The following is a 25,108-nucleotide window of genomic DNA, read 5'->3' on the forward strand; positions in this document are numbered from 1 at the left end:
AAAAAATATTATTTACTTTAAAATACAATATTTGAAGAGAAAATATAGTCCCCAGATATGATTGTTTTTGCCACATGGTTTTGGGAACTGATAGCTTGATTTGAAAGTAAGAGATTTTGTTGAAATTTTGCAATCTAAGTCAAGTCATTGACTATTTGGGACCTTTTCCCTCTAAAATTATGGTTATTATTTGCAGAGTGAAGAGTTTAAAAGAGGGTTATGATCCTCTAGATTTGCTATTTGATATAATTAAGCCAAAGTTTAAAATTGAACAAAAGCTATGTACATGCAGTTGCTATTAAAATAGTGGATGCTATCACTGACATAGTTTTTTAAATCATAACAGCAAAAGTAATTAAACAGAAAGATGACTATCAAACAGAGAAAGGTCGGAGATAAGCTATAAATAACTTTCTCTAGCTGCTGACTCCTCTCAGAAGAAACAGCTGCTATTTTTATGTCCAAAGGAAGAGTTTATTTCTTCCTTAAAACTTTTTTTTTTTTAATCTAAATTGAGTATGATAGCTTTTTCTAGGTCAAAGAGAAAGGAAAATAAAAACTTACCAGCTGATTACACATCTCAATTTTCTTTGTAAGTCTACTTAAAATTGGAACAATTTCACCAAACCCATCAGAAGCTGTGGGCAAGTTTGGAAGTCTGAAACTCAACTACTTTTCTGGAACTGAAAAACAAAGATCTTATTACTAAGCCGCTCTCATGGGAACAAACATTTTGAATTGATTGGGAACATGATGTCTACATATAAATGGCTTGTTGAATCCTTTTTCTTCTCCTTCAAGCTAGAAACTCCCAGTACCCCTTACCCATCCCCATTTCCACCCCATCTCTGTTGCAGACCCAGAAAACTGTAGAAAAACATGGAAAAAAAAGTAAATATATAGGTTTAAATTCCAATTCTCCATTTCTTGACATTGATCAAGTCACTTAAGCTTTTAGTTTGTAATCTGGAAAACAAGGAAACTGTAATTTCTAACTTGTGGGGTTGTTGTGAGGATCAATCACAAGATTCATATAAATCTCCTAGCGTGGGCCTAGTAAATACGAAATGTTTAAGGTTAGCCACTGGCCCTGGCCCTTTTTCACTCAGATCTTAACTCTGTACTCCAGCAACACTGAATTCAGATTAAGGGGAAACCAGGAAGAACGGTAAAGAGAGGAAACAGGAGGACCAAGCAAACCCAAAAACATTGGAGAAATCTACATTCTTCTCCCTTCCTTTCACCCTCATAGCCAACAGTAATCATAGCAATAATAATAGCCGGCATTTATTGAACATTTGGTATATACCTGGCACTTCCTGCAATGTCCTACTTAATATTCACAAGAGACACTGTTTGTTAATTCATCACATACCATAACAGGTTTTTGACAACCCTGCCCCACTCTCCATTCACACGGAGCTTCCTATCTACTTAGGCCCTTAGGTCTTCTCTTCACCTATTTGTACAGTTAGTGTTTTGACCCAAGGCCAGGGCTTTACATTTATCCATAAGAGGTGTGACATTACTAGTTCAGTGTTTCAGCTGTCACATTCTGTAAGCATACTATAGCCACATATTCACTAGACCTCCCAGTCTCATGCCATTCACAGATGCATTAAGTGTGGCTTCTGTATTGTCATTAAGGTCATTGATAAAGCATACCTCTTTCTAAGCATTCATTCAGCTGGTCCTTGCCCTACCACGTGGGTCCAGTGGGTTTCCACTGGAATCTTGGGGATAAATTCCCACTGTTTATAACAGTTGTCTGATAACACCAGCTGTCTCGATCTTGGAGATCTTGAGGCCAACAGGAAGTATCATACTTTCCCTGACAGGAACAGGGACCCACTAGCCCCATGAGAAACTGTCCAGGTATAAGCCCCTTGTACTAATTTCCTAGAACTCCTATATTTGGGTGGCTTAAAACAACAGACGTGTATTCTCTCATGGTTTTGGAAACTTGAAGTTTGAATTCAGGTTGTTGACAAGGCCATGATCTTTCCAAAGGCGCTAAAAGAAGATCCTTTCTTGTCTTTCCTAACATTCCTTGGCTGTGGCAGACTAACACCAATCTCTTTATATCTCTACTTCTCTTTTTATGACACCAATCACAATGGATTTGGATTCACCCTGCTCCAGTACAACATTTGTAAAGACCCTATTTCCAAATAAGGTCATGTTCACAAGTACTGGGGGTTAGGGCTTTAGTTTATCTTTCTGGGGGGACATAATTCAACCCATACTGCATCCCAATGGGGAAAGAGCCCTGACTTCCAACTGATCCTTGCCTGGTCAGCCTAGATTGAGCACTTAGCATCCCATCTAGACAATTCTCCAACTTTAAAGACTCAGAAAAATGGGTTTTCTTGGCCCTTAGAGTTTATTTCTCCTTTCTATTTATCTTCCTCTCCTTGCCTCTACCACCCCTACACGTTTCGCTGTGTCCCTTTCTCCCCCTTCCCTCAAGAAAGGGCCTGATCTATCTCTCTCTGTCCTCTCATGAGCATTTTTCTCAGCTTCTCATGTGTGTTACAGGGTGACATGTGCCTCAACTCCTCTTCCTAGGAAGACTTGGCCAGCTCTCCTTTGTGCCTCCCTCCTTTGCTCTCTCTTTCAGCAATCCCTCTTCCCTGTGACTGGTGTAATTCGTTTTCAAATTTCAGATAGATGTTAATCTTTTTTGGATTTTGGAGGAAAGGTGGGAATTCTTAGGAATGTACCAAATCACGTTGTTGTGGTTGTTATGTGCCGTCGAGTCAGACCAACTCATAGCAACCACTCCTTGGGTTTCCGAGGCAGTATCACTACAAAAGTAGATTGTCCCATCTTCCTTCCGAGGAGTGGCTGGTGGGTTTGAACTGCCAGCCTTCTGGTTAGCAGTCAAGTGCCTTAGGCACTGCGCTACCAGAGCTCCCGCACCAAATCATTTATTTTTATTAAAATTCTTTAAACATTCTTACTTTTAATCATTATTATGAATATCCAAAAATTTTTTAATTAGTAAGATACATTAAGTTTAGTAATCTTTACAAAGAACTGTAGCCTGGATTGAATATAGAAACTCTGGAAAATGTTTACAGACATTATTGAGTGGTTTTCTAATACTGTAGCACTCAAATCTTCTAGTAAGATTAACAGAACTACACAAAAGCACATGTAGAAACTACCAATTTAATAATTCACTTTGCTTTGAAGACATGTTATTTCTTGGAATACCATTCATAGGATTAGTATGAGTAGACCAGTATTCTGAGAGCTCTGGTGGCATAGTATCTAAGGCATTTGACTGCTAACCAGAAGGCTGGTGGTTCAAATCCACCAGGCACTCCTCAGAAAGAAAGTTGGACAATCCACTTCCATAGATATACTGCCTCAGAAACTGTGAGTCAGATCCAGCTTGACAAGAGTGAGTTTGGTTTATTTTGTTTGTTTGTTTTAATACAGGTATTCTTGGCCCAATTCACCTTTCATTCTTTTCTCATATCCAATACAATTCTGGTTGGGTATAGGATGAGCTACTGAAACAAAGAAATAAACAATAATAACTATGACAAAAATACAGTGACTTAAACAAAACACAAGTTGATTTCTCTTCCTTGAAACATTCCAGAGGGTAGGCACATGGTTTAGGGTGTAGATAGTTCTTCTCCAAGGAAAATCATCCAAGGATCCAGGTTCCTTGACTCATATTGATCTATTATCCTCTAGTGTGTTCTTTCTCATCCGTATGGTTAAAGTTGGCTCACATTACACATCCAAGTTGCAACTCATAAAGAGGAGAAAAGAAAGTTCAGAAGGTAAAACTTACATTTAAAGAGAGCTCTCATAAGATGCACTCATTACTTTTGCTCTTACTTCATCGGTTATAGCTTAGTCACATGACCATACCCAACTGCAAGGAAGCATTTCTAATATTTCTAATTGGCAGCCATGTGTCCTGCCAAAAATCAGTAAGAATATCAATAAGAAAGGGGGAAAGGATGAATGCACACTGGAGAAAAATGACCATTCCCTACTGTAGTAGACTTCTAAGGAAAAATTAATGAGCCCTTGTGCAAAAGTCAATACTTGACTGCTAACTGAAAACTTGGCAGTTGTAACTCACCTAGTGACTCTACTGGATAAAGACCTTGTGATCTGCTTCTATAAAGATTAATACCAAATCCAACACATTCCCATGGACTTTCTGACTCAGAGTGACCCAACAGGACAGAGTAGAATTGCCTCTTATGGTTTCCAAGGCTATAATTTTACCAGAAGCAGACTGCCACATCTTGGTCTGTTGCAGCCCAGAACTTTAACCACTGTGCCACCAAGGACTCCTTTCAGTAAAGACTACAACCTAGAAAAGCCCATAGTGTACAGTTCTACTCAATCATATAGGGATGCTGTTAAGTCAAAATCGACTTGATAGCACAGAACGAGATGAGAAAACAGGAGGCAGAAATATCTTCTATCTTGGAGTCTTGTGTATGTGTGTGTACACACACCCTACAACCACCACAGCCACAGACATCTGTTTGTAAACCCTGGGTACCACCACCACCGCCGCCACCACCTTTTTTTTAAAAAAAACAAACAGCAACATGAGGAGATGATCTTAACAATTGCAGATTAGACTCCAAACTATCTCTCAAAATCTTGTTCCAGTTTTCCCTTCTAATGCACCTGATGTGTAACACTTCTAATTTTATCAGTCTGGAAGTTATACGTTTACTGGTATATTTTCAAAACTCAAACCAAACTCACTGCCATGAAGTCAATTCCAACTCATAGCGATCCCCACTGGATTTCCAAGCCTCTAAGTCTCTACAAAACCAGACCGCCCCATCTTTCCTCCATGGACTAGAGTGTCCAGAGAGTGAAAAAACGTACTGTCTTCCCAGCTTTTAGCTTTTCAAAAAACCATCGTTAAAAATATTAAATCGCATGTCAGTTTGTGTGTATATACACGTATATATATTTTTATGAACAGATGAGGAGAGAGAAAATTGTAGTCATGTAGTCACATGGTGATTTGGCCCCAGGGATTCTTCAAACCTTTGATCAGAGTTGCCTGACAGCAGGTGTTCTCATCCAATGGAATACTTACACACACCATTTACTTTTCAGAACTCAAAAGCTACCTCCTAGGGTTTTAATGCCACTTGTAACAATTTTAAGGAATTTTGCATTTAAACCAAGTTTTGAAGAAGGCTCAAAAACATCCTTATTTATTATTCACAAGGAGCCATAGTTTTCATACTTTTTCAACTTTTTTCTAGTCCCAGAAATCTCATCTTCAAAACCCCAGTATATAAGTCAGACAAAATCACTGCTGCTCTGAGAAAAGCAGAGGTTGACAGCCTGGAGCTCACTGAACTTCCCTGTCATCTCTCACAGAGTCCCTGAAACCTCATTGGAGAGCACTCTACAACTCTGTGAATGAATATTGTTTGGTGCTCAAGGCATGAGTTCAGGGGTGGGTAAGAAAGAAGAGAAAAACATCCAGAAAAACATTGTATCTCCTATGCAATACCAAGGCAACTTGCCAATCCAGTTAATGGAGTAGAGACCACGCATTATTCAGACAAAGCAATGATGTGTTAAGAGAGTCATGCAGTTTTGTACGAACCTTGAAAACATTACACTGAATGAAATAAGTCAGACACAAAAGCAAAAATATTGTTTGATCCTACTTACATGAAATGCTTACAATGAGCAAAGGCATGGAGACAAAAGGTTTTGCGAGGTTGCCAGGGGCTGGGAGGCGAGAAGGCGAAATGGGGAGTTATTGCCTAGGGGAAATGTGAGGTTTCTGTTTAGGGTAATGAAAAATTTTTGCTGGTGGATAATAGTGATTGCTACATGATATGATGAATGTGATTAATGCCATTGAATTATACGTTTGAAAGTGGTCAAAATGGCAAATTACTTGCTACACATATATTTCCACAATAAAATTTTAAAAAGAGACTTGTGCAGTCTACAGGCTCCAGCCAGACTTGTTGGCCTCTTGCCGTTAGAGCACTCTTCTGACCAGCATTATTTTGTAATGTGATGAAGATGCTGTGGTGAGATCTGGTTTGACTTCTTATTAAACAAGAGACCTCAGAAGGTCAGTTTACCCATTGTGGAACAGGCTAGACTCCTGCTTTCTTTGCTTGGAACGCCACTCCCTCAGATCTTCATGGGATATATTCCCTCCATTCTTTGACCTCATCAAAGCACTCTCTCTGACCACCATTTTAAAATAACATCCACCTTACCTTCTGAGGGATACCTTGGGGTGATACAAATGGTTAATGCACTTGGATGCTAATCTAAAGTTTGGAGGTTCAAGTCCACCAAGAAGAAAGTCCTGACAGTCTACTTGTGAAAAATCAACCGTTTGAAAACCCTATGGAACACAGTTCTATTCTGACACACATTAGGTTCCCATGAATTGGAGCTGACTCACCGGCACCTGTTTGTTTGTTTGTTTTTGTCTTCTGGTATTCTCTAGTCCACTGTCTTATTTTTCTCTGTGGTGCTTATCATCACCTGAGGTCATACATCTTATTTGTTTATCATCTCTCTCTGCCACCAGAATCCAACCTCATGAAAGCAGGAACTTTATTTTTGGTGCGTTCTCCCTGAATCCCAGGAGAGTGACTTGCACATAGTATAGGGACAATAAATATGAGTTAGCCATTGAAAGAATCATAAGATTTTGGGGGAACAATAAACGAGTATGTGAAAAATGCTCATCATGGAATCTAGCATATAGAAATCGTTCATTGCAAATTACTTATTTGTTATTACCATTACTGACATTGTTGACGTCATTGCTACCTTCCACACAGATAACAGACTTTACAATCTCACCAATTCCTTCTTCAATGAGCTTCCCAAGTTACCACACAGGTTGCCACACCAAAAGGCATATGGGATGGGTGCAGCATTACCACATTGCTAAAGTGAAAGGTGAGATATAAAATCACACAGACTTTGAAGTACCAATGAAAATTCTTTAGGAAGATTTCATCTTGGAGACCAAGACACCATTTTTCATAAGTCCACTCCAGCCAATTTTCCTCCAGCATCAGAACAGATCACTGATTGTTTGATTGAGTACCAGACAGAGTATTTGGCTTGCATTAGAGACTACATTGTACCCCAAATAATAGTTATAATAATTAAAAACACTAGCATATTTAAGTACTAGGATGTTTCTCAGGGTGAGGTGATCATAGGATGAGAGGCTCCTGGGGTCTCAAAGGAAATGCAAGAACTGCAGATTCACATCTCTTCTAACTCACTCCAGTATGTTCACGTAAACTTGAAGAGCACTCAGAATTACCGTCACTGTTTTATTTATGGGTTCGCTTCTGTCTTTGCCTTTGTCTCTCTCTCTCTGATCCCTTTACCTCTTTGCTTTTCTCTTGTGTGTGTAGTTGAAATAGTATGAATTAAATGTGTGTAAACAGAATTATAAGAAGTGTTAAATGACTGTAGCACTCAGAACATTTTCTAGTTTGGAAGGATCTTTAGAAGACAGCTCATCTAGCCTTTTCATTTTACACAAGGCATAATTTGTCTGAGGTCACACAGTTTATGAGTTGTAGTACTAGAACCCAGTTCTGTGGCTCCCTAAACCTATACCTTTTCTTTGTCTTGCTCAGCTGCCTTCTAGTGTGTCACATGTAACACATCCGTTCTCCTTTTTCTCTTTCACCCTCCTGAAACCACATGCCTAAGGAGAACGTGGGAGCTCTGGTAGCATAAGGCGTAAGGTACTTGACTGCTAACTAGAAGGTTGGTGGTTCAAACCCACCAGCCACTCCTCAGAAGGAAGGATGGGCAATCTACTTCCATAGTGATACTTCCTCGGAAACTCAAGGAGGGGTTGTTGCTATGAATCAGGTCTGACTCGATGGCACATAAAAACAACAACAAGGAGAATGCAAGAGTCCTTGGATGGTGCACGTGGTTAATATATTTGGCAGCTGCTGTTGTTACTTAGCAGTCAAGTTTCTTAGGCACTATGATACCAGAGCTCCTAATATATTTGGCTACTAATTGAAAGTCTGGACATTCCAATCTACTCAAAAGCACCTAGGAAGAAAGATCTGGTGATCAATTTTGAAAAATGAGTTTGTTGAAAACTCTTAGGGGACACTAAGCTTCTGTGAAGGATGATGTGAAAATTTGGAACAAATAATAGTTGAACGACGTAAATGTAACTAATGTCACTGAATTGTACACATGAAGAGTGTTGAAATGGCAAACAATTCTGTACATATATATATTTACCACAATTAGGGAGAAGAAGAAGAAAAATCTATGGAGCACAGTTCTTAGACACACATGGGATTACAACAAGTTGGAGTCACTTTATGGCAACTGTCAAGGAGAATGCATCATTTTTCTCTTTAGCTCAGAATACAAGCATCCCTTGAGGAAGGCAGACATGTTTCTTCTTCCTGTTCCTCCTTCAGTCTCTTGCCTCATCTCTATTTCTCAGGAGTCTGTTCTGGAAACTGTGACTCACAGCTCTGTAACCGGGCCAGTGCCTGCCTCCTCTGTCCCTTGGCAGCTACTACAGTTTGTGGTGGGAAACATCACGCATGAAGCCTCTAACACGGGAATCATGACAACACAGGGTATTGGAGTCTAATATTTTCTTTTTGAGTCATGTTGAGCAGAACAACTTCCTTGCACAAAGATCAGGAAACACATCCAGACAGACAGTACGAATGGATAATGAAGTGAACTTAGAGACTACAACAGTATAAACAGAACTGCATTTTTAAAATAATGAACATTAACATCTAATGTCAGATTAGATTGTGGCTTTGAGTGACCTCACATAGCACTTATGCCACAAGGAGGGTTTGGATGGGGTGAGACATTACACAGAAGAAGACTTTGTTGTCAGAGAGCCAACCAAGTTCTAGAAAATGTTTGAATGCTTATAAATTGGATCCTCCTTTGGTGTTTTGATAGGAGCCATTGGGCTATTTTCCCAATGATTCAAACACAAAATCCCAAACCCCAACATCCCATCAGTCTACCCCACCCCATCTCTCCCTCTATTCACTTCCCCCCAACCAAGACATCCACACACACTCCTTACACACACACACACACACACACACACAATTCTCTTTCCAAATTTTTGCCAACAAATACATGCATCTAATTTCCTCCTACTCCAGATGTGGCCTTTTAAATATTCTCAAGGGCTTTGGCCAGGGAGAAAATTATAGAAACTAGGTAGAAAGTGCTGTCCCTGTCCTTCCCCAAGGTCATCTGGAGGTGCTGGTGTTAATAACCCAGCATCCTCTGCCCCAAGAGTTCCTTTTCCTTATGATTCCTGTTGAGGATCTTAAGTCCCTCCACATGTTTCATGTACTCTTTCTTCTCCCTCCACCATTACACCCGTTTAGGTGTTGAGGGTGGTATAAAAGAAAAAACTATAAAATTTCTATCTGTGCAGCTCTTCAACTTTTTGGCTGATGCCTGAGGTAACAACTCTAAAGGCCTTTGAAGTTGAAAGTGGATTTGAATATGTAGGTGCCTTCCCACTCTGACTGATGTTATTTCACATTTTAAAATAGTTTTGCTCCAGTGATTTTCTTGTCGCATTGGGATGGGAAAACCCTAATACATGAGGATATCTTATGATAAGTGGATAATAATCAGCAGGGACACAAGACGGTGCACAAATCAACCGTGTGTGATATTTTTAGAGTGTTCATGGGACATGATTCATCTTAAAAGCATTTCTAAGTGTTAGGATTTGAAGCCATCACCTTGATTTACTGAAGTCAGGAGAACACATGACTTTCTTGTTACAAAAATGACATTACATGAACACCGTTGCTTCCCCCACACACACCCCACTTAAGTTTCTTACAGAATTATTGGACCAAACTAAAAGACCAACATAAATTCTCCCTAGTACCCTGCTGTCCATTTCAAAGACTTGGAGTACTTGGTGTACGTGATCTATGTACCAAGGTGATATTCTAACAGAGACAAATTATGCTTAAACATCTGAAAGTCATCATTTCTATGCATATGCAGGCATTTTGAGAAAAATCTACAAGAGGATCAAAAACAAGATTAAACCACATCTGTTTGGCTTTAAATGACATTGTCTATATAGTTCAAAGTTGTTTCCTTTTGTCTTAAAAAAAAAAAAAAAAAAATCTGCCCAGCTGTTTTTTATCTTAAATTCCTAGCCATTATCAAAAAGTGTTTTCATTGGCCAGCCAGTGTTATTTCTAAAAGTTGAACAATTTAGGAAAGGGGGGTTAATAAAAAAAAAAAAAAGTGCTTTAATCATCTAAGTTCAATCCCTAGAATCTTTTCTTGGCAAACACAGAAAACTAATATAGGGGTTTCATTCAATTCTAAATAGAAGCACTGTATCTACTGTGTGTCATCATGTCATAAATTAGATCTTCCGTATTCATATATAAGTAATAGATTGCAACTGACACTAATAAGAAACATGAAACAGAAAATGAATCCTACAAGTCATGGATTACATAATAAATAAACATTTAACTGTGTGAGTGTTATGCACTATTGTGTAGGAAAGGGAACGTTCTTGAAACCCACTATTCATCAGGAAATAGTCTTATTTAATAGAGACGTGGGTATGGAGTGATATTACCCTGGTAAGGTGTTTCTTTTGGAAATTTAACACGTTAATATATTAAGAAATCACATCTGATTACAAAGTCCTCCTATTTTATGATGAATAAATAAGCTTCACTATGAAGCGCCACTAAATGGTTCATTAGAAAGAAACCTGAAAAGTAAAAAATAAGAATGAATCAAAGGAATATGATGTGACAGCCAAATCATTCTAAGAATTTGCTTGACTGCTTTCTGGCTAGATGATTCTTTGTGTAATTTACAGCAGTGTTTAGTATAATGACTAAACAACATAATACAAATAGGTAGGTTTTCATACGCATATATAAAAATAGATTCTATTATTCTTAACTTGTCAACAATCAGAAGGTAACTTTCAGGAGAATATAATTACTTAAAAGACAACTTTTCATTGTGGCATTTACAATCAGTTCTCTGTTAGACATGTAGAGTATTCCTTCTTCTTATTAAAAAGGGCATTTTTAAAGCTTTTTGTCCCTAGTTTATGTTAAAGAAATGGTTCCATTTTTCTTCAGTTTTGGTTTCCATAAAAACACATTTCGGTGAATTCAATAAATAACTATTAAGCTCTAGATATGAATGCAAAATTCACCACACATTCCAATTGATTGTGTGTTATCCACCTATAAGAACCTGTTGAGGGCATAATGGTTAAGCACTCAGCTGCTAGAAAAAAAAAAAAAAAAAAGGTTGGTGGTTCAAACCCAGGCTGCTCAGTAGCAGAAAAGACCTGGTGATCTTCTATTATAGAGATTACAACATAGGAAACCCTCTAGGGCAGTTCTACTCTGTCATACAGGGTCACTATGAATTAGAATCAACTTGACAGCACACAACCATCATTTCCTTAGCATGCTCATAATGCTCAATTTAGTATAGTGCTTGGGCTCCAGAGTCATACTGCTGAGTTTCAAATTCTGATTTTTGCCACTTAATAAGTAAGTAATTTTGAGCTGCTTACTTTACCTCAGTTTTCCCATCTACAAAACAGAGATAATAGTGTGACTAACTTCATAAGATCATTCAAAGAATCAAATGAAAGAAGGTATGTGATACACCTAGCAGAGTGCCTCAACCTATCATTGTCAAGTCAACTCTGACTCGTAGTGGCCCATGTGCTACAAAGTAGGACTGTTCCTTAGGGTTTTATTGACTGTAATCTTTATGCAAGGAGATCAGCTGGACTTGCTTTCACAGTGCAGCTGGGTGGGTTTGAACCACCAAACTTTGGGTTGGTAGCCAAGAAAAAACACTTTGCACCACCCAGGGACCCCTGCAAAGTGCCTAGGACATAATTGCTCAAACAATATCCATCATCATCATCCTGCAGACTACTCTAAACCTTTTCTTTGCTACTCAGTCCTGGTCCTCACCCTATGGCCATTCTATGAGCTCAAATCTGCAACAAGGTTCATAGGTTCAACAGACAGACAAGATATTCAACAACTTCCATCTTGGGATTTGTCAACATATTCAGCCTCCTCTTCCTTAACTCCTCCTTCTAGAAAAGTCCCCTCTCCAAGAGTAACCCCTATCCCATCCCTAGAGAGAACACATGAAATGTGCCAGTTTTGAGTCAATGGTAGGACTCTGGGTAGTGACTGATTGGTGGGAGGGACCACTGTGACCAAATGGTGTTATCTGCCTTGGTCCATGGAAAGAAGATGGACAGATAGGTGGGTACACATTTATCACCAAGTCCTATGTCCTTGGTCTTATTCTATCTATTTCTTCTGTGTCCTTCCTCCATCATTTATCATCTTATTCAATCATATTTTTCACATACATCCTTCTCAGAGATCATTAAAGCAATGTCTTAATAATTTTCCTAACTGTTGCCTGACCTCATTCCATTCCTTCCCAATACTGCTGCCAGGCTAATCTTCCACAGCTACTCCTGTTCAGAAACCTTCATAGCTCTTATTCCACACAGAAAAATAAAGAATAAAAATCCACTATTCTTAAAGCTGATAGAGAACAAAGAATATCAGAACTTTGCTGTCTTTATTGAAGAAAAGAAATCTAATTGCCTTTTAAAACATAGATAAAATGATGGCATAGTGCCTAAGGCATTTGACTGCTAACCAGAAGGCTGGCAGTTCAAACTCACCAGCCACTCCTTGGAAGGAAGGTTGGGCAATCTACTTCAGTAATGATACTGCTTTGGAAATGAGGAGGGGTCGCTATGAGTTGGATCTGACTGGACAGTGGTGAGTAAGTGAGTGTGACTTCTGTAGAGATACTGCCTCAGAAACCCAAGGAAGGGTCATGATGAGTCAATTCAACATGATTTGGTTTTATGCATTTCAGATACTGTGCTAAATGCTTTGCCCATCTTCTCTCTCTTAATCTTCATGAGAATTCTGTGAGGTAGTTCTTATTAGTGTCCTCATTTTATTAATAAGGAAACTCAGGTCTACAGAAGCTAACCTTGCTTGAGGATACTCTTTGCAGAGTATGGCTGTTTTATCATGTTGTCTGTGTGTTTTCTGTCTCTCCACTCCACATTCCCACCTCCATGAGCTGTTTGGCACCAGCGAATTCATACTAAATGTGGAGTAGTTGCCTGTAAATTCCTTTTAATTCTAATTGGGCCACAAGCTTGAAACAAATCCCTCATCAGTCACAAAGTGCCACTGTATCACTCCTTAGAGCATTTCTGATTTTCAAAGGTTACATTACGTTGGATCTTTTAGTTCTCAAAGGATCTTCCCATGCTTCTGATTGCATCCTGAAAACAACCCTAAGATACAAATAGGATTATTTCTACTTGGCAGATGTAAAAATTGAAATTGAGAGTAGTCAAGTGATTTTCCTAAGGTCATGCAGCAAAATAGGTCACTGAATCTGAAAATGAGACCAAGATTTTTCCTGTCTTCACTCTAAGTTTCTTAGCTAAGGCTTTCTATAAATACCAATTGCCACTGAGGTGGTTTCAGGTAATGGCAACCTCATGTGTGTCAGAGCCCAACTGTGCTCCATGATGTTTTCGGGCCCTAATTTTTCAGAAACAGATCACCAGACTTTTCTTCTGAAGCACTTCTGAGTGACTTGGAACCTCAAACTTTTCAGTTAAAAGCCAAGCACATTAACCATTTGTACCATCAAGGGGCTTCAAGCACAGGCTTTAAGCACACCTATTTAAGTGCCTGGCACAATAGTTCAAAGGTTATTAAAAGATGGTAAGTTACATTATTTTCATGTACAGATAGTCATTGAAGATCCTAAAAGCTGAATCAGTTGTTCCAGAGTGTCAGTTCCTGACACGTGGCTTCTTTCCCCACTTACTGCCTGAGAGGTGAGTTGAGGACAGACTCTAACAGTGAATAATGTCTCAGTTTTCCTGAGTTCGTTTAACAACCACCCTGGATGTTATTTCAACACAGTTTATCTTCCTACACAGTAATATGCCCTTTTATAATTTCAAGGAGGATCTACATGGACTAGGGCTTTTGAGGTTTTTGGACAAAGGTGGCACTGAGTCTTATTCAAGGGATTTCAATTTCAAATGGGCAGAGGGAAGGCTTGGCAGAAAGCCTGCCTGGGAACGTTGGACTGAAAAATGCCAGCAAAAGAATATTAATGCTGCTTCTATGTTTGGCTGTTCTTCATCCAAGGAAAGAACAAGTAAGCATAGAGATATTTCTCAAAGTGGTCTGAGGTAATGTAACAGTTTTTAAGAGTTTTTTGGACCCTTGACTCAAAATTTTTGTTAAGTGGCTTTGCAAAACAGAAATAAAGTAAAAGCCAGGAGGTGAAACATCCCTGCTTCACTCCCAGAAATGGCAGAAAGCACCACTCATCCTGTGAAGCCTAAATCAAACCAAGGTTACATTAACCTCAGGCTTCTGTGGTAGGTGGAATTATTGCTCCCAAGTTTTCACTCCACTATGGAAATACTAGATGTCTACCCTAATGAGAGGGAGCTCTGGTAGCATAGTGGCTAAGACACTTGCCTGCTAACCAGACGGCTGGCGGTTCAAACCCACCAGCCACTCCTCGGAAGGAAGTTGGGCAATCCTACTTCCGTAGTGATACTGCCTCGGAAACCCAAGGAGGGGTCGCTATGAGTCGGGGCCGACTCGACGGCACATAACAACAACAACAACAACCCTAATGATGGGCAAAGTGTGCTTCCTGCCCTTTCACTTTGGTTTCTGTCATGTAATACATTTTGGCTAATGAGACATTAACCAATGAGACAATGACAGGCTTGAAATGTGCAATGTGGTTGGGCTTGCTTTCTTGTTCCTTGTCATGGTCATAAGAAGAACATATCACAGGAATCTACTGTTCCTCCATCTTGGGCACCAGAGTAGATACATATAGCTGAGCTACCTCAGCCAACCCACAGATGTGTGAATTTAATAAATGTTTATTAAAATATATGCCGCTGACAATTTATGTGTGTTTGTTATGCAACATTGTTATGACAATAACTAATATACCACACTAAAGGCTCCCTAAGTTCAAGTCTACCCAGAGGCACCTTGGAAGAAAAATCCAGAAATCTATTTCCAAAAATCAAACGTTGAGAAGACTATGGAATGCAGTCCTTCTCTGACATGCATGGAATTGCCACAGTTGGAGTCAACTCAGTGGCACCTTTTTTATTTTAAAGGTCAATCCCCTTTCCTCCCATCCCAAGATTCCATGGTCAGATAACTTCCTGATAAAATACTATGCCCTTTATTTATTTATTTATTTATTTATTTATTTATATTCTAACTTTCCCTGCCCCTCTCCATTCTCCTTTGATCATGTGGAGGTAGTGGACATGGAAGAGTTATAGAATAGGTGATACTTGCCTTTGGTTCCTCCTTTCTTTATTTCTCTTTCTCTTTCTCTTTAGGAGCACTCTTTGCTCCATATGTATTATTGGGGCTCTTTCCTAAAGAGAATGCTTCCTGTCAAGTAGCCATTCAGAAATCTGCCACTTACTAGCTGTCTAACTTTGGTCATACTATATGACCTCTCAGTGCCCTAGTTTCCCTTTCTGAAAATAGAGACCGTCATGCTGCTTACTCAGAACGTTGCCATGAAGATGAGATGCATCACTCTTGGAAAGCACTTAGAACAGTGCTGAAAAGCCCAAAAAGCTGATTTGAATCTTGTGGCTGCCCATGAATGTAACTGCCATCATTTTCCAAGAACAAAGCTTACACTGCAGTGGCAGAGGCAGAAATAAAAACAAGTACCCACAGGTCATGTATTTATTTATTTATTTATTCATTCATTCAATACATAATAAAGGAAGGTATACTTACTCCCTAGTCTTCAGAGAAGAATAAACTTCCACTCCCCTTCAAAGTTGGAGAAACCCTTTGTGGTTTTCTCCCCACCCTTCTTTATTCCCTTTTCATGAGGATGAGGAATGACTTAGATAGGATTTGAGATTGGTGAGAGGGTGGCATCTACTGGAGGAGCATATTTCCCCAAGAACATTAGAAAGGCAGGTGCAGCCAGTGACCGTCTCTCCCTCACTAACTCTGCTTCACTGAGTTCTTGCAAGTTGCCGTGTGTCCCATGCAGGAAGCAGGCACAGAAGAGCTTGCCACGCCAAGTATTTGTTCCCTCCGCTCTAGTTTCTCCACCTATTTCTCAGAGGTAAAGTCAGGTCCACCTTCCCTGGTAGTCCCTTATCTTCAATTCAAGAAAATGGCAGGAGGGAGAAAAGTCTCCACTGGCCTTAAGTACAGCCTGCATTATTTTCCTCAGCCTTCTGTTCAATAAAATTAGTATCTGGCTAATTTTTGGAAACTTGAGACTATTCTCAGTTAGATTCTAGATAAACGATTGTCGAGTCATTGATACTCAAACAGAAAGCAAGTACTTTTTAATTCCTACTGTGTTCTAATCAAAGGGGCTTAGTGGTTAAGTGTTTGGCTGCTAACTGAAAGGTCAGCAGTTTGAACCCAGCAATGGCTCAACAGGAGAAAGATGTAGAAGCCTGCTTCCATAAATATTACAGCCTTGGAAACCATATGGGGAAGTTCTACTCTGTCCTATAGGGTCTTTATTAGTTGGAATCCACTCAACGACAATAGGTTTTTGGTTAGGTGTTAACCCTGCACTCATCTGCCAGTTTCTTGTACTATGGGCTTTTATGTTTCTGGGTAGCTGGATACTATGCCACTAATATTCCAAACATCATCAGCATCACCCATGATGAACAAGTTTTAGTGGAATTTCCAGACTAAGATGGAGTTGAAGAAAGGCCTGGCAACCTACTTCCAAAAATTAGCCAATGAAAATCCTATGGATTATGACAGGACATTGTCCAATGTCAAATCTTCAAGATAAGTCCCCTAGGTTGGGAGGAATTACATGATGGCTGCAACAATGGCCTCCAACATGCCAGTGATCATGATGATGTTGGACCAGGCAATATTTTGGTATGTTATACATAAGTTCACCATGAGTCTGAACCAAAAAACCAAACTCACTACCATCGAAGCCAACTCCTAATGACCCCTCCTTGGGTTTCCAAGGTGGTATCACTACAGAAGTAGATTGCCCCATCTTCCTTCCGGGGGCCTACTTAATGGCAACTAACAAAAACAAAACAACAATGTGTGCCCAACATATGCAAGGGACTGTTACAGTGAATAATGCATCTTCCTAGCCCTCGTATTGCTTCTAGTCTGATAGGGAATGCTGAAAACAGGAAAGTGTGCTGCCTCCAGACAGAGGCCTAAGGACCCAAACATAGACTTGGGTGAGAGGACTTCTTGAGGAAAGGGTTGTCAAAGACAAGAACTGAAGAATGAATATGAATTTGCCAAGTGAAGAAGGGAGACTTATATTCTGAATAGAGAAAGTAGCAGAGTAAAGGCCCAAAGGATAGAGAAAACAGCATGTTTGGGGAGTCAAAGATGTGAGAAAATAGAAGTGTAAACAAAATGTAGTGGAATCCATATTCTGTAATGGGGAAGTTGCATTCAGGTTCATAGTGTTCACAATAGCAAAAACGTGAAAACAATCCAAACATACTTCACCAGAAGAGTGGATAGCTGAACAGTGGAAGATTCAAGACATGAAACAGCTAAAATACAGCAATACACAACAATACAGATGAGTCTGAGCAGTATTAAGATTTAAAAACAGCATGAGGGGTAAGTGAACAGAGGTATACTCTAGACCAAGGATAGATTCAGCTGAGGCTAATCTTGCACAGACACCAGTGATACAAAATACCTGCAGTCCTTACAGAAACAATAGAAGACAGACACAAAGCAATCCCTCACAGACAGCCAGACACTATGGGGGAGAGATCCAATAAATCTACTGCCTCAGGACCACAGTACTGGGTTACACCAGACTCAATTGGCACAACAAAATACACAAAAGCGTTGCTCCACATCCTACATTGGTGAGTAGCAACTAGGGTCTTAAAAGCTTTCAAGCAGCCATTTAAGATGCAACTAATGGTCTCCTAGCATCGAAAGTGAAGAAGAACGCAAAAAAAAAAAAAAAAAAAGGCATTTAGAAGCAATCAACCCTAGGACACGATGGCCCTCGAGACCAGAAGAACCAGATGGTGTCTGGCTACCAATGCCAACCACTCAGGAAAGGATCAAATCTGGAGATCCTGGACAGAGTGGGAGGGAAAACGTGGAACATAATCCAAAAACTCAATAATGACCAGAATTACTGGTCAGATGGAGTCTGATGAGACCCCTAATACTATAGCCCTGGAATATATTCCATGCTTGGAATAAAACTCACTCCCAGGGGCTGGCTCTTAGCCCAATAGTTAATAAGATGTACATGCAGACCATGCAACCCAGGATGACACACCCACATACTCTATGGTAATACATCCCTTAGAGCAATAGACCTTGGGACACCAGAGGACCAACATTCAAATTGAGGAAATGCAGGACAAACAGGAGTGCATAAATATGAGGGGCACAGGGGGAGGGTTGCAGGGTAGGGAGGGGAGGAGACTGGGTTAGGGTTGGACATGGCAAATGGTGAATGAAACTAAGTGTATGTGTTACATTGAACGTAAAACAAGCTCTTAAAAAATAAAAATAAAAACAGCATGATTTCTATAAGGTTTAAAAGATCTAAAATTTCATAGCATACTTTTGAGAAATACACATAGGTATACTAAAATAATATGAAATTTCTCTGTCATAATGGTTACCTCCAATAGGGAGAGCCAGAGAGAAGGAATGTTGAGGTCTTAGGTTTTTTTTGCTGGTGGTTTTCTGGTGCTTACTACATAATTATGAATAAATTAATAGCACAGGAAAAGGCCACACATGAACAAATGATGATGGTGTGTCATGAAATAGCATAAAATCAATCCACCACTATTGCTGTGTGCTTGAGATCAAACTCAAAAGGGAAGGGGTGGGGAGAGAAGAGGGGGAAGAAGTGGAGGGAAAGGAAGAGAAAGCAAAAGTACTAAGACTGGAAAGAGTTTGATCCAGATTGGGGAATGAGTTAAAACTCTTCCAAAGGCTACAGGAAAACTTCAATGGCTCCAACCCTTTCTCACATCTTCTGGGCTTCAGGACTTGCCTTCTTTTTGTGTCACCCTGTAAAACTGTCCCCCATGTCTTTCCGTGCTGTCTTCTTGTCTCAATCAGATCTCATCCAAATGTACCTCCCTAACAGGCTTTCTGCAAAACAGAAAACCTAAAATATTCCCACAAATTATTAACTTTTCTCTGGGTGTGGTAAGGGAAGTATAGTTTTATAGACAAGGTGTGTTAGACTGGGTTCTCTAGAGAAACACAAAAACCAGCAAGTATATATACATACATATATATATATATATATATTTAGAGAGAGAGAGAGAAATTTATCTTAGGAAAATAGCTCACAAGCGTATAGAAGCCGACAAGTCCAAGTCTCTGGAGGAAAATGGGCTGGCGACAGCCTTAGCTTCCATAAACGTGGGGGGCCGAGAGATTCAAAGCTGTCAGGCAGTGCGCTAGTTGTTGGCTCCAACAAAAGACGAATCCAAGATCTCCAGGCCGAGCGGTGAACTGCTCCCTCACAGAAGTTTGTAGTCCGCACACCAGGATTCCAATCTCTCCAGGAATGTGGTTCTTCCCAGGATGTCCCTGGATATCTTGGAAGCAGGCCACACCCTAGGGAAACTCCCCTTGGGCAGACTGGCCACTCAGAACACAGTCATCTGATCCCATCATGGGAACAACCACACAGAACTGGGGTCCAGCCAAGTTGACACACAGCTCCAACTATCACACAAGGGAAAAATTCCATGATCTTTTAGAAAAACATTGAAAAATTATAAATAAAATATAAGATGTTTGGTATTCTCCAGTTGGTGGGGGTACAGAGAAAATAAGATTGACAAGGAGCTGATATTGTTGAAGCAGTTTATGGTCATCGTCATTGTCGTTAGGTGCTATCAAATCAGCTCCAACTCACAGAAACCCTTCATACAACAGAATGAAACACTTGCCTGGTCCTGTGTCAGTTTCACAATCCTTGCTATACCTGAGCCCATCATTGCAGCTACTGTGTCAATCCATCTCACTGAGGGCCTTCTCCTTTTTTGTTGACTTTACCAAGTATATATCATCCTTCTCCAGGAAATGGTCTCTTCTGACAACATGACCAGTGTAGGTGAGACAGTCTGGCCATTCTCACTTCCAAGGAGCATTCCAGCTGCACTTCTTCCAGGACAGATTTGTTCATTCTTTGGGAAGCCCATGGTACTTTCAGTATTCTTCTCCAAAACCATCAACCATCAACTTTTCTTTGGTCTTCCTTATTCATTGTCCAGCTCTCACATGTATATGAGGCAATTGAAAATACCATGAATTGGGTTAGGCACACCTTAGTCTTCAAAGAGACATCTTTGCTCTTCAGCACTTGAAAAGGGTCTTTTGCAGCAGATTTTTCCAGTGTGAGAAGTCATCTGATGTCTTGACTGCTGCTTCTATTGGTGTTGATTGTGGAACCAAGTAATAGGAAATCTTTGACAAGTTCAATCTTTTCTCTGTTTATCATTATGCTGCTTATTGGTCCAGTTGTGAGGATTTTTGTTTTGTTTATGTTGAGATGTAATCCATACATACTGCAGACTGAAGTCTTTAATCTTCTTCAGTAAGTGCTTCAAGTCATCCTCACTTTCAACAAATTGTGTTGTCTGTATATCGCAGGTTGTTAATGAGTCTTCCTCCAATTCTGATGCCATCCTCTTTTTCATATAGTCTGGCTTCTCAGATTATTTGATCAGCATACAGATTGAATAAGTATGGTGGAAGGGTACAAGCCTGACACACTCCCTTCCTGATTTTAAACCATGCAGTAACCCTTTGTTCTGTTTGAACATCAGCTTCCTGTTCTATGTACATGTTCCTGATGAGCACAGTTAACTGTTCTAGAATCCCCATTCTTCTCAGTGTTATCCATAATTTGTTGTGATCCAAACAATCGGATGCTTTTGCATAGTCAATAAAATATAACTAAACATCTTTCTGGTATTCTTTGCTTTTAGCCAAGATCCATCTCACATCAGCAATGATATCCCTCATTCCACATCCTCTTTTGAATCCACCATAGATTTCTGGAAGTTCTCTGTCAATGTACTGTTGCACCATTTTTTAATTATCTTCAAGATTTTACTTACTTGTGATATTAATGATATTGTTTGATAATTTCCACATTCTGTGGTATCACCTTTCTTTGGAATGGGTACAAATATGGATCTCTTCTAGTCAGTTGCCAGGTAGCTGTGTTCCAAATTTCTTGGCATAGACAAGTGAGTACCTCCAGTGGGGCATTCATTTGTTGAAATAACTCAATGAAATATTCCATCAATTCCTTGAGCCTTGTTCTTAGCCAATTCCTTTGGTGCAGTTTCCACTTCTTCCTTCAGTACCATTGATTCTTGATCATATGCCACCTCCTGAAATAGATGAACATCAACCAATTCTTTTTGGTACAGTGACTCTGTGTATTCTTTCCACCTTCCTTTAATGTTTCCTACATCATTCAATATTTGCCCATACAATCTTTCAATATTGCAACTCAAGGCCTGAATTTTTTCTTCAGTTCTCTTGGCTTGAGAAATACCAAGTGTGTTCTTCCCGCTTGCTTTTCTAACTCCAGGTCTTTGCACATTTCACTATAATAATTGATTTTGTCTTCTCAAGTTGCTCTTTGAAATCTTCTGTTCAGCTCTTTTATCTTGTCATTTCTTCCATTTGCTTTAGCCACTCTCTTCCATTCAAGGACAAGTTTCAGAGTCTCTTCTGACATCCATTTTGGTCTTTTCTTCTTTTCTATCTTTTTAATGACCCTTTGCTTGCTTTATGGATGATATTTTTGATGTCATCCTACAATACCTCTGGTTTTCGGTCATTGGTGTTCAATATATCAAATCCATTTGTTAGATGGTCTCTAAATTCAGGAGGAATATAATCAAAATCATATTTTGGCTCTTGTGGACTTGTTTTAATTGTCTTCAGCTTCAGTTTGAACTGGCATATGAGCAGTTGATAGTCTGTTCCACAGTCAGCTCCTGGCCTTGTTTTAGCTTTGTAGTCCATCTGGTGAATTCCACATTTATAGCCACCATTTATATAGTTGAAGAAATGGTATTTAAAATGAATAAGTCATTGGTCTTGAAAAATTCTGTCATGTGATCTCCAGTGTCATTTCTATCACCAAGGTCATATTTTCCAACTACCAGTGATTCTTCTTTGTTTCCAATCATCTTATTGGATTGCAGATCATCTTATTTAATGCAAAAATCCAACTTCTGCATTCCAATCATCAGTGATAATCAACACATCTTGATTGCATGTTTGGTCAATTTCAGACTGGAGAAGTTGATAAAAAAATCTTTAGTTTCCTCATCTTTGGCTTTGGTGGTTGGTGAATAAATTTGAGTAATAGTAGTATTAACTGGTCTTCCTTGTAGGCATATGGATATTTTCCTACCACTGACAGGACTGTACTTCAGGAAAGATTTTGAAACATTCTTTGTGATGATGAATTGCCACGCCATTCCTCTTGAATTTGTCATTCCCAGCTTAGTAGATCATGTGGTTGTCTGATTCAAAATGGCCAAAACCAGTCCATTTGAGCTCACTAATGCCTAGGATATCGATCTTTATGCGTTCCATTTCATTTCTGACTACTTCCGATTTTCCTAGATTCATACTTCATACATTTCATGTTCCGATTATTAATGGATGTTTGCAGCTGTTTCTTCTCATTTTGAGTCATGCCACATAAGCAAATGGAAGTCCCGAAAGTTTTACTCCATCCATGTCATTAAGTTCAGCTCTACTCTGAGGAGGTAGCCCTTCCCCAGTCATATCCTGAGTGTCTTCCAACCTGAGTGACTCATCTTCCAGCCCTGTTTAGGACAATATTTCAGGGCTATTCATAAAGTTTTCCAGTGATTCATCACACAGTGTTTCATTGCTATTCATAAGGTTGTCAGTGGTCAGTTCTCTGACAAGTGGATAGCCCATTCCTTCTTCCTAGACTGTCTTAGCCTGGAAGCTCTGCTGAAACCTGTTCACCATGTGTGACCCTGCTGGTATTGGCATACCGGTGGCATAGCCTCCAGCTTCATAGCAACATGCAAGCCACCACAGTACAACAAACTGACAGATGAGTGGTGGAGTTTATGGTTACATAGGGTTTTGTTTATGGTTACATAGGTCTTTGTATTGCTGTTCTCTCTACTTTGAATTCCACAATAAAGAAATTTTTCAGTAATTTGAAATGGATATAAAACAGAACCTATCCTACTATGATCCACACCAGGTCACTTTATCACTTTGCTTCATTTATATTATTCATAGCACCTAGCTCTGTGGAATCACCTTGCCCATGTGTTTATTATTCCCTACTAGAATATAAACTCTATGAGGGCAGACGCCTACCCTAAGTAATTTGTATCTTAGTAGTAACAATACAGATGATAAGATATTGAAATCTAGGTTTCTATCCCAGCTTCATGTTGCTGTTGTTGTTTGTTGTTGTTATGTGCTGTTGAGTTGGACCTAATTCATAGTGACCCCTCCTTGGGTTTCCAATGCAGTATCACTACAGAAGTAGATTGCCCAACCTTCCTTCCCAACCTCATAGTTTTTAAAATACAGACCTGGAGCACATTACCTAACTTCTGAGCCTGTTTTCTCATCTTCCGATAGAGATAATCTCTGTTCTCTAGTAATGTTAGAAGCGTTAAATAAGAACATCTGTAATGGGCCATGTTCCAAACATTTAACACTCTTGGCTGATAACTGAAAAGTTGGAAGTTTGCATCAACCTATAGGTGCCTAGAAAGAAAAGCCTGGAAATCTATTACTGAAAAATCAGCCATTGAAACATCTGGAGCATAGTTCTACTCTAACACATGGTCAACTCAATGGTAACTGGTTTATAAAGGGTCAGTGAGAGGACTTGTCATTTACTAACCCACTGCCATTGACTCAATTCCAACTCATAGCAACTCTTGTAGGGTTTCCAAGGCTATAAATCTTCATGAAAGCAGATTGCTTCATCATTTTTCTTGCAGAGTGCCTGGTGGGTTCAAACCACCAAACTTTTGGTTAGCAGCCCAGTACCTTAAACACAGCACCACCAGAGCTCCTTTGTCACTAGACTTGTCATTTACTAACCTTTTAGCAAAGAGTCCTTGGATGGCACAAAATGTTATTCTCTTGGCTATTAGACAAACGTTGGTTTTTCAAACCCACAAATAGTGCCTCAGAAGACAGTCCTGTTGATCTTCTGAAAGATCACAGCCTTGGAAACCCTACAAAGCACAGTTTTAATCAGCACATATAGGATCCCCATGGATCAGAAGTGATGGCAAATAACAGCCTTTTCACAAATTAACTTTTTTTTAGTTCTTTCTTTGAGTTTGGGATAGTTGTTAATATTTACACTTTAAGTATGTCAACTATTTTGGAAGATTGAGGAACTAAAAGTGTTTCTCTTCACTTTATAAATAGACATAGAAAGCAGAGTCTATTCTTAGATTTTCCAGTTCTGACTTGATCTTCTCTCCCCCTCCCCTGATTTCTCCTTCTGCAAAATGGAAAACCAGAGCATATTAGTTGGGATGATCATTAAGATGAGAGACATAATATTATTTGGAACCCTGTATAAATAAGAAGCCAATTTTTACAGAAATCCAAACTGCATTTGAAATGTTCAGCAGTTCTCTAAAGGCCTGATTACAGGCTTGATGGTTTTAATTTTTCTCTAATAGATAATTCTCTGTTATAGTACTCTACAAAATTCTGTAGCATTATGTCATTAACGCTTACAAAATATCATAAAAGTCCCCAGAGCAGAAAACTTTCCAACGAAAGAAATTTTACCATCTGAAGATAGAGGCAGTAAACTTTCATCTAGGCAGCTGAAAAACAATCATAGAATAGTTGGAGATTTTATAGACAATATTCCTTCCAGTTCTTCTGAAGTAGGCAATGGTGTT

The sequence above is a fragment of the Orycteropus afer genome, unplaced genomic scaffold (genome assembly GCF_000298275.1).
Source record: "Orycteropus afer afer isolate SDZICR_OR568_19922 unplaced genomic scaffold, OryAfe1.0 scaffold00180, whole genome shotgun sequence".
NCBI classification, from domain to species: domain Eukaryota; kingdom Metazoa; phylum Chordata; class Mammalia; order Tubulidentata; family Orycteropodidae; genus Orycteropus; species Orycteropus afer.